The 10000-nt window shown below is 48.0% G+C and overlaps 8 non-coding genes and 3 pseudogenes across 8 annotated transcripts; all 11 read left to right on the top strand.

Moving 5' to 3' along the window:
* The first annotated feature begins 162 nt into the window (after positions 1 to 162).
* Positions 163 to 368, top strand: LOC121311542 (annotated as a pseudogene).
* Positions 369 to 753: 385 nt separating this feature from the next.
* Positions 754 to 871, top strand: LOC121311573. The gene has a single exon (XR_005949343.1). It is a non-coding gene; the product is annotated as a U5 spliceosomal RNA (small nuclear RNA).
* Positions 872 to 3001: 2130 nt separating this feature from the next.
* Positions 3002 to 3198, top strand: LOC121311545. The gene has a single exon (XR_005949320.1). It is a non-coding gene; the product is annotated as a U2 spliceosomal RNA (small nuclear RNA).
* Positions 3199 to 3591: 393 nt separating this feature from the next.
* Positions 3592 to 3709, top strand: LOC121311555. The gene has a single exon (XR_005949326.1). It is a non-coding gene; the product is annotated as a U5 spliceosomal RNA (small nuclear RNA).
* A 1824-nt stretch (positions 3710 to 5533) lies between these two features.
* Positions 5534 to 5748, top strand: LOC121311546 (annotated as a pseudogene).
* A 451-nt stretch (positions 5749 to 6199) lies between these two features.
* LOC121311572 lies at positions 6200 to 6317 on the top strand. The gene has a single exon (XR_005949342.1). It is a non-coding gene; the product is annotated as a U5 spliceosomal RNA (small nuclear RNA).
* A 189-nt stretch (positions 6318 to 6506) lies between these two features.
* Positions 6507 to 6698, top strand: LOC121311577. The gene has a single exon (XR_005949347.1). It is a non-coding gene; the product is annotated as a U2 spliceosomal RNA (small nuclear RNA).
* Positions 6699 to 7451: 753 nt separating this feature from the next.
* On the top strand, positions 7452 to 7618 carry LOC121311554 (annotated as a pseudogene).
* A 382-nt stretch (positions 7619 to 8000) lies between these two features.
* Positions 8001 to 8118, top strand: LOC121311571. The gene has a single exon (XR_005949341.1). It is a non-coding gene; the product is annotated as a U5 spliceosomal RNA (small nuclear RNA).
* A 184-nt stretch (positions 8119 to 8302) lies between these two features.
* Positions 8303 to 8495, top strand: LOC121311537. The gene has a single exon (XR_005949314.1). It is a non-coding gene; the product is annotated as a U2 spliceosomal RNA (small nuclear RNA).
* Positions 8496 to 8961: 466 nt separating this feature from the next.
* Positions 8962 to 9079, top strand: LOC121311570. The gene has a single exon (XR_005949340.1). It is a non-coding gene; the product is annotated as a U5 spliceosomal RNA (small nuclear RNA).
* Positions 9080 to 10000: the final 921 nt, after the last annotated feature.

Here is a 10000-nt window from a genome sequence, read left to right as displayed (position 1 = left end):
AATAATTAGTTCTGTGTATTTGAGTAAGGATATTTGTGTTTAAAGATTTTAGTTCTGGTTTTTGGTATAAGTTTTTTTTGGTGTTTATGAATGGGTATTTGTGTTTGAGAAGTATTGAAGTTTTTTTTTTTTTGTTTTTTGTTTTTGATTTTTTTCTTGTATTTGGTTTTTTTTTGTGAAGAAAAAAAAAAAAAAAAAAAAAAAAAAAAAAAATCTGTTCTTATCAGTTTAATATCTGATACGTCCCCCATAGGGGGACCGTCTATATTAAATGGATTTTTGGAAGCGGGAGATGGAAGCGGGGCTTGCTCCGTCCACTCCACGCATCGACCCGGTATTGCAGTACCTCCGGGAACGGTGCCCATTTCTCAGAAAGGTCAAAAGAGAGAGAGAGAGAGAGAGAGAGAGAGAGAGAGAGAGAGGAGAGAGAGAGAGAGAGAGAGAGAGAGAGAGAGAGAGCCCCACCCTCCCTCCCTTTCCTGGGACGCGCCCCTTTCCTGGGACGCGCTTTTCCCGTTCTTTTTTTTTTTTTTTTTTTTTTTTTTTTTTTTTTTTTCATATTTCATATTCAGGCAGGCCTAACACACGCAGCAGGCCAGTGTAGCAGCAGCAGCAAAGCGCCCTTTCGCCGGGGCGGAACGGCAGATGCGTTTTGGGAAGAGTTCCCTTTTTTTGTTTTGCGTGGCCTTGCTGCCGCTTGGTAGAGGGGAGTGCCTTTGGGCCGGCCGGAAGGGCTCGGCCACCAGCAAAGGCACGCTCCGGCTTCTCTACAGCTCGAATGAACCTTTCGCCTTTTACTAAAGATTTCCGTGGAGAGGAGCATTTACGAGTTCGATCCAATTTTTGGACAGCCCTTCCCCTCAGGGAGGGGCTCCACCTGGAGTTTAAAAGCAGAACGAGCACAGAAAGGGCGGTCGCCCCCGTTGGAGCCCGGCACCTTTCTTCCTTCCTTCCTTCCTTCCTTCCTTCCTCCCTCCGCCCGCCCGAGAAGCAAGTACCACGACTGCTGCGGCGGGCGGCCGCGCCCGGGGCGTTTGGCCAAAACCATTGTGGGCATCGCTTCTCGGCCTCTTGGCTCTGCTCAAGTGTATGTGGCATGACCGCAGCATCCTGAGGATCCAGTGAGGAAGAGAAGGCGCTGGGAGCGGAATACGATGGCGACTGGAAGGAGGATGCAGAACCTGATCCGTTTCCGATGGAGTGGGGTTTTGGAGAAAGAATTGAAGATCGTCGATGCTGCAGAATTGAAGGATACACCAGGCGGGCGAGAATTCTTTGTGAAGGAGGTGCTGTTAAAAGGACTGAAACTGGAGGTGAAGTCTATTTTTTGTTTTCCAGAATTATGAAAAGTTTTTTGATTTGGTTTTGTGCAGTGAGGAGTTGGCTCAGAGTGTTTGGGATACTTACCAGGAGAAGAAAAATGAAAGGCCTTTTTCGATGTATATTGCAGATCCGTTATTTGCAAGGGAAGTTCGGCCTTTGTTTGTTTTCATGTATAACCCATATGTTGGGCAGGAGGAAGTCGCACAGTATGTTGGCCGTTTTTGCGACATTATTTCGGGACCTTTTAAAGTGCTTGACCCTATAGGTATATGGACTGGGAAGTGGAAATTTATTGTGAGGCTGAAGATCTGCAGTTCAAAGGAGGGGGGTATAGTACACCCTCCGGGTCGAGTACAGATTGGGGGAAACAGGGGTTTTTTAAGTTACCCTGGGCAGCCGCGAAAGTGTTTTAAGTGTAACACTGAAGGGCATGAGGCGAGCGAGTGTGGAAGTAATGTTTTGCCAGAAATGCAGGCGGGAAGGGCATGAAGCGATGGACTGTAAAACCCCAAAAAGTTGCAGTATGTGTGGAGCACTGGATCACCTGTATAGAGAGTGTGGAAAGCGTGGTATGGGTGGTGAGAGAGCAAGTGAGGGTGGTGATGGTGCAAAGAATGATGGGAGTGGAGAAGGAAAGAGTGGAGGTGGGAGTGGTATGGATGGTGAGCGAGCAAAGGAGGGTGGTGATGGTGCAAAGAAAGGTGGGAGTGGAAAGGGAATGAGTGGAGGGAGTAAAGGGGGTAGTGATGTAAGTAAGGAGGGTGGTGTGGTGAGAGTGGTTAGTGGTGGGGGGGGTATGAGTGGTAAGGAAGTGAAAGGGGGTGGAGGTGTGGGTGTAGGTGGTGGTGGTGAAGGTGATGGTGGGGCGGACAAGGTGCAAGAGGGTGAGGCGATGGAGGAAACGGAGAGTGAGATAAAGAAAAAGCGGAAGGACAGAGAACCTGGGGCCGGGAGCAGGAGTGAGGAGAGTGCCAATGAGGGTGCAGCTGGGCCCAGCTGGTATGAAATCGTGGAGAAGGAGGAGATGAGGAAAAGAAGAGGAGTCCCTTTAAGAGGACTGGAACCGAGGGATTTTGAGGGAAAAATAATGGAAGAAAAGGAGGATAATTTAATGCGGAGTCTTTGTAGGAGGGAGTTTTTTGAGTTAATGGCTTGGAAGGAGAGATTGTTGAAGGGGGTGATAACAGAGGCAGAGGTTAAAAAATACAGAACAGAAAGGAATAGAGTTTTGTTATGTGCAAGATGGAAAGATGAAGAGAAAAGAAAGGGGATTATTAAGAAGTAAAGAGGTTTAAAAGAAAGATTTTGTTTTGTGTTGGATATGATTTTTGAGTTGAGAAAGAAATGTTGGAACTGAAGAGTGGGAGTGGGAATAAAAGATTGTTTTTTTGTTTTTGTTTTTGAAATATTTGTTGTTGCATATGTTTAAAACTTTGGAAAATTGATATGTTTTGGATTGGAAAATTGATGGCTCTGTTATTTTTGAAGAATTAATGTATTGTGTGTTTTTTTTGTTATTTTGATTATGCTAAAGTTTATTGTAATGAAATGATTTTGTTTTTTTGTTTTTGGTTGTTTTTGAATGTTTTTGTTTGTTTTTGTTTTTTTTGTGATGATTTGTAATAGATATGGTTTATAGCCATAAATGTAATGTTTTCTTTTGAAAAGAATTAATAAAATATTTTAAAAAAAAAAAAAAAAAAAAAAAAAAAAAAAAAAATCTGTTCTTATCAGTTTAATATCTGATACGTCCCCCATAGGGGGACCGTCTATATTAAATGGATTTTTGGAAGCGGGAGATGGAAGCGGGGCTTGCTCCGTCCACTCCACGCATCGACCCGGTATTGCAGTACCTCCGGGAACGGTGCCCATTTCTCAGAAAGGTCAAAAGAGAGAGAGAGAGAGAGAGAGAGAGAGAGAGAGAGAGAGAGAGAGAGAGAGAGAGAGAGAGAGAGAGAGAGAGAGAGAGAGAGAGAGAGCCCCACCCTCCCCTTTCCTGGGACGCGCCGTTTTCCCGCTCTTTTCGTTCTTTTTTTTTTTTTTTTTTTTTTTTTTTTTTTTTATTTCATATTCAGGCAGGCCTAACACACGCAGCAGGCCAGTGTAGCAGCAGCAGCAAAGCGCCCTTTCGCCGGGGCGGAACGGCAGATGCGTTTTGGGAGGAGTTCCCTGTTTTTGTTTTGCGTGCGTGGCCTCGCTGCCGCTTGGCAGAGGGGAGGGCCTTTGGGCCTTTGGGCCGGCCGGAAGGGCTCGGCCACCAGCAAAGGCACGCTCTGGCTTCTCTACAGCTCGAATAAATCTTTCGCCTTTTACTAAAGATTTCCGTGGAGAGGAGCATTTACGAGTTCGATCCAATTTTTGGACAGCCCTTCCCCTCAGGGAGGGGCTCCACCTGGAGTTTAAAAGCAGAACGAGCACAGAAAGGGCGGTCGCCCCCGTTGGAGCCCGGCACCTTTCCTCCTTCCTTCCTTCCTTCCTTCCTTCCTCCCTCCGCCCGCCCGAGAAGCAAGTACCACGACTGCTGCGGCGGGCGGCCGCGCCCGGGGCGTTTGGCCAAAACCATTGTGGGCATCGCTTCTCGGCCTCTTGGCTCATACCAAGTGAGTGTCTAGAAGGCGAAAGGTAAAGATCTAGAAGGCGTGAGCTTGATAGAGACTGATCCGGAAATGGAAGAAAGGTATGGGAAGAACACGCTTCGATTCCAGCTAAAAGATCTGACTGGCCTATGGGGAAGAAGGAAGTTCGTGTTGGAAGTCGTCTTTGGTTTGTTCGAGTTGGGAGCAGACGATGTCCATTGCCTGAAGGAGAACATCGCTAAAGGCTTATTCGACCTGACTTTGAATACAGAAGAGGAGTGCCTGAAGGTGTTAAGGAAATATGAAGAGAATAAGGAGCAGTTGCCAGCCAGAGTTTTCAACCTGGAGCCATTGTTTCTGCAGGAATGGAGAACAGTTTTTGTTACAATGGCCTGTCCTTTCTTTCCAGTGGAGGATATTACTACAGCTTTGAAAAGGAGTTTTGAGTTGAAGAGCGAGTTCCCAGTTAAGAACCTGGATTCTGAAGGTTTGTGGAATGGAATGTATAAGTATATTGCTAGGCTGCGCACTAAGGAGGGGAATATGATTCATGTCAGACCGGATTTGATGATTGGAACTGTTAGAGGGACTCTGTATTACAAAGGTCAGCCCAGAGTGTGTTTTAAATGTGGCCGGTGTGGACATTTTGCTGCAGAGTGTGAGGAGGTTGTTTGTAGAAACTGTTTGCAGACGGGACATGTTTCTAGGGACTGCCCCAGAGGAATGTTGTGCAATCTCTGTGGCTCAAAAGAGCATATGTACAGGGACTGTCCGAAAAGCAAGAGAAGCTATGCTCAGGCAGCCAGTGAAGGAACAAAGAAAAAAGAGGATACAGAGGAGAAGAAAACAGAGAAAGAAAAAGAATCTGGGAAAAAAGACAATGAGAAGGACAAAGGAAAGAGTGTTGGGGGAGGAGTCGCAAATAAAGGAGGCGGAACGGCGGGAAAATGTGGAACTGAGGAAACAAAGGGAAGAGGCGGAGACCCGAGAAAGGAAGAGAAGGAAGGCAGTTCCAAAGATGACCAGCAGAGGTCCCGGGAAGAGCAATCTGTTGCCGACCCAATGGAGGGAGTAGAAGGAGAGGTACAGAGGAAGAGGAAAGATAGAGAAGGGAAGGATGAGAGGACCGCTGAATGCCAAACAAGGAGGATGAAAGGAGGAGAGGAGGGAGCAACATCAAGTTCGAGTTGGGGTGATAGGGTGGAGGAAGAGGTAAAGAAGAAGGAGGAAGAGGTAAAGAAGAGGGAGGAAGAGGTTAAGAAGAAGAGTGTCGTGTGGACGGAGAAAGATATAGAGCATTTAATGAGGGTGGCATGTCCCAGGGACTATGAAAATTTAATGAGATGGAAGGAGAGGATAAGAGGAGCGAGGGTTTCGCATTTAGAATGGAAGGAATATGAAGAGGAGAAAATGAGAATTTTTCTGGAAGCAAAGAAGAAGGCGGAAGAAGCGGCGAGAAAGTGAGGGAAATAGTTTAGAGTAGTTTTGGGTTCTTTTTTTGTGAACTTTGAATTTTGAGATTTACAATTTTTGAAAGGGTTGGGTTTTTTGTGGATTTATAATATGGGTCTTTTTTTTGTGGTTTTTTTTGGGGAACTTGGAATTTTGAGAATTATTAGTTTTGAACGGGTGTTGTATTTTTTTGGGAATAAATTGAAAAAAATTGCAAAAAAAAAAAAAAAAAAAAAAAAAAATCTGTTCTTATCAGTTTAATATCTGATACGTCCCCCATAGGGGGACCGTCTATATTAAATGGATTTTTGGAAGCGGGAGATGGAAGCGGGGCTTGCTCCGTCCACTCCACGCATCGACCCGGTATTGCAGTACCTCCGGGAACGGTGCCCATTTCTCAGAAAGGTCAAAAGAGAGAGAGAGAGAGAGAGAGAGAGAGAGAGAGAGAGAGAGAGAGAGCGAGAGAGAGAGAGAGAGAGAGAGAGAGAAGATAGAGAGAGAGTCTATCTCCTCTTCTCTAGGGGTGGGAGGGGAAAGGAGAGTGGAGGGAGATGCGAGGCAAAAGGACCCGAGAAAACCCCTCACCTTTCATTCCCGCTCTTTTCGTTTTTTTTTTTTTTTTTTTTTTTTTTTTTTTTTCATATTTCATATTCAGGCAGGCCTAACACACGCAGCAGGCCAGTGTAGCAGCAGCAGCAAAGCGCCCTTTCGCCGGGGCGGAACGGCAGATGCGTTTTGGGAGGAGTTCCCTGTTTTTGTTTTGCGTGCGTGGCCTCGCTGCCGCTTGGCAGAGGGGAGGGCCTTTGGGCCTTTGGGCCGGCCGGAAGGGCTCGGCCACCAGCAAAGGCACGCTCCGGCTTCTCTACAGCTCGAATGAACCTTTCGCCTTTTACTAAAGATTTCCGTGGAGAGGAGCATTTACGAGTTCGATCCAATTTTTGGACAGCCCTTCCCCTCAGGGAGGGGCTCCACCTGGAGTTTAAAAGCAGAACGAGCACAGAAAGGGCGGTCGCCCCCGTTGGAGCCCGGCACCTTTCCTTCCTTCCTTCCTTCCTTCCTTCCTTCCTTCCTCCCTCCGCCCGCCCGAGAAGCAAGTACCACGACTGCTGCGGCGGGCGGCCGCGCCCGGGGCGTTTGGCCAAAACCATTGTGGGCATCGCTTCTCGGCCTCTTGGCTCAGATCAAGTGTAGTATCTGTTCTTATCAGTTTAATATCTGATACGTCCCCCATAGGGGGACCGTCTATATTAAATGGATTTTTGAAGCGGGAGATGGAAGCGGGGCTTGCTCCGTCCACTCCACGCATCGACCCGGTATTGCAGTACCTCCGGGAACGGTTCGGTTATTCTCAGAAGAGAAGGAACGAGAGGAACTGAGAGAGAGAGAGAATTCATCAAGAGATACGGGGAGCAGTTAACATCGACAGGAACGAAATCTTCTGCTTACAAGACTTCCCAAGAGGCATTTTCGATTTTACTTTTAAGACCGAAGATTTTGCACTAAAGTTTGGAGATTTTTAAACTGCATGAAGATTGCCTTTTTTTATTTTTGAAGCACTTTTTGTACAAGAAGTTAGAACAGTCAACGTAACACATGTATAATCCCAGTGTAGCAGCAGCAGCATGTAGCGACCTTTCGCCGAGCCGGAACGGCAGATGCGTTTTGAGGCCAGGAGAAAAACTGTTTGATGAGTTTGGTTTGGCCTGGACTGGAACTTGGCAGAGGTGAGGGCAAGATTTGGGCCTTTAAGGCCGGCCGGAAGGGCTGAGCCACCAGCAAAGGCATCCTTCTCGATTGGTACAGCTCGAATGTATTTGTTTTATTTTACAACCTAAAGTTTGTGGAGAAAGTGCATTTAGAGTGGGATCCAATTTTTGGAGTGCAATGACCCTCAGGGCAGGAATTGTGACCTGAAGTTTAAAAGCACGACGGACAGTAAGGAGAAAAGAAAGTGTAACCTGTGTGGAAGCGCTAACCCTTTCCTTCCTTCCTTCCTTCACCTTCCTTCCTCGAGCCCTGCGCCCGCCCGAGAAGCAAGTAGTAGCGACTGCTGCGGCGGGCGGAAGCGCCAGAAGGGTTTGGAGGAAACCAGAGGAGGCAGAAGCTTCTCGGCCTCTTGGAAAGATCAAGTGTAGGATCTGTTCTTATCAGCGCAAGAACCTGAACGGAGAAATAGGGGGAACGAGAAATTAAATGGAATTTTGGAAGCAGGGAGATGGAAGACAAGCTTGCTCCGTCCACTCCAAGATCGACCCGAGACAGCCAGTGGGGAAGAGGACAGCGCAGGAAGCAGGAGTGAGCAGGGTTGAGATAACAGCGGGGAAAGAAGAGAAGAAGGACTGAGAAGAATGTGAGAGGAGAGCAGAGAAGAAAAGAGAGACTGGTACGGGGAAAACAGGGAAAACTGTTAAAAAGAGCTGATGGCTTTGTGGTTTTTTTTTTTTTTTTTTTTTTTAGAAATATTTGGAATGGTTTGGTGCAGCAGGCCAGTGTAGCAGCAGCAGCAAAGCGCCCTTTCGCCGGGGCGGAACGTAGATGCGTTTTGGGAGGAGTTCCCTGTTTTTGTTTTGATTGCGTGGCCTCGCTGCCGCTTGGCAGAGGGGATGGCCTTTGGGCCTTTGGGGAATGGGCTCGGCCACCAGCAAAGGCACGCTCCGGCTTCTCTACAGCTCGAATGAACCTTTCGCCTTTTACTAAAGATTTCCGTGGAGAGGAGCATTTACGAGTTCGATCCAATTTTTGGACAGCCCTTCCCCTCAGGGAGGGGCTCCACCTGGAGTTTAAAAGCAGAACGAGCACAGAAAGGGCGGTCGCCCCCGTTGGAGCCCGGCACCTTTCCTTCCTTCCTTCCTTCCTTCCTTCCTCCCTTTTCCGCCCGCCCGAGAAGCAAGTACCACGACTGCTGCGGCGGGCGGCCGCGCCCGGGGCGTTTGGCCAAAACCATTGTGGGCATCGCTTCTCGGCCTCTTGGCTCAAAAAAAAAAAAGTATCTGTTCTTATCAGTTTAATATCTGATACGTCCCCCATAGGGGGACCGTCTATATTAAATGGATTTTTGGAAGCGGGAGATGGAAGCGGGGCTTGCTCCGTCCACTCCACGCATCGACCCGGTATTGCAGTACCTCCGGGAACGGTGCCCATTTCTCAGAAAGGTCAAAAGAGAGAGAGAGAGAGAGAGAGAGAGAGAGAGAGAGAGAGAGAGAGAGAGAGAGAGAGAGAGAGAGAGAGAGAGAGAGAGAGAGAGAGAGAGAGAGAGAGAGAGAGAGAGAGAGAGAGAGAGAGCCCCACCCTCCCTCCCTCCCCTCCCCACCCTCCCCTTTCCTGGGACGCGCCGTTTTCCCGCTCTTTTCGTTCTTTTTTTTCTTTTTTTTTTTTTTTTTTTTTTTTTTTTTTTTTTTTTTTTTTATTCATATTCAGGCAGGCCTAACACACGCAGCAGGCCAGTGTAGCAGCAGCAGCAAAGCGCCCTTTCGCCGGGGCGGAACGGCAGATGCGTTTTGGGAGGAGTTCCCTGTTTTTGTTTTGCGTGCGTGGCCTCGCTGCCGCTTGGCAGAGGGGAGGGCCTTTGGGCCTTTGGGCCGGCCGGAAGGGCTCGGCCACCAGCAAAGGCACGCTCCGGCTTCTCTACAGCTCGAATGAACCTTTCGCCTTTTACTAAAGATTTCCGTGGAGAGGAGCATTTACGAGTTCGATCCAATTTTTGGACAGCCCTTCCCCTCAGGGAGGGGCTCCACCTGGAGTTTAAAAGCAGAACGAGCACAGAAAGGGCGGTCGCCCCCGTTGGAGCCCGGCACCTTTCCTTCCTTCCTTCCTTCCTTCCTTCCTTCCTTCCTTCCTCCTTCCGCCCGAGAAGCAAGTACCACGACTGCTGCGGCGGGCGGCCGCGCCCGGGGCGTTTGGCCAAAACCATTGTGGGCATCGCTTCTCGGCCTCTTGGCTCAGATCAAGTGTATAGAGAAGCACTGGTCAGCTTCGATGAGATGAAGGCGTGAGCTGAAAGGAAAGTACTTTTTTTGAAAATGGAAGATGGAGATCGAGGGAAGAATACTCTCCGGTTCCAGCTGAGAATTTGAAGCAATTGGCTGGTCTGTGGGGCAGAAGGAAGTTTGTTTTGGAGGTCTGTTTGGACTTTTTGAACTGGGAGCAGAAGATGTGTTTGCCTGAAGGAGAATATTGGGAGAGGTCGGTTTGATTTGACGCTACACACAGAAGAACTGTGTTTGCAGGTGATGAGGATTTATGGGAAGAAGACAAAGAAAATCTGCCAGCCAGCGTGTTCAACCTGGAGACCTTTGTTTCTCAAGGGACTGGAGGACGGTATTTGTTTTTATGTCTTGCCCGTTTTTCCCAGTAGAGGATATTGCCACAGTATGAAGGGAGGTTTGAGTTACAGAATGAGGAACCAGTAAAGACCATGGACTCTGAAGGTATTTGGAATGGGGTATGGAAGTATACGGCTAAGCTTTTTATTCAAAGGATGGGAAAATGTTACATATTCGACCTGACCTAACGATTGGAGCGGTGAGAGGGTCTGTCTACTACAGGGGACAACCGAAAAGGTGTTTTAAATGTAGTAGAGAAGGACATTTCGCCGCAGAATGTGATGAGCTGGTTTGTAAGAACTGCAACCAGACCGGGCATGAAGCCAG

The sequence above is a fragment of the Polyodon spathula genome, unplaced genomic scaffold (genome assembly GCF_017654505.1).
Source record: "Polyodon spathula isolate WHYD16114869_AA unplaced genomic scaffold, ASM1765450v1 scaffolds_3260, whole genome shotgun sequence".
Classification (NCBI taxonomy): domain Eukaryota; kingdom Metazoa; phylum Chordata; class Actinopteri; order Acipenseriformes; family Polyodontidae; genus Polyodon; species Polyodon spathula.
Note: the sequence above shows the minus strand (reverse complement) of the source record. Positions and strands in the feature narration are given on the sequence as shown.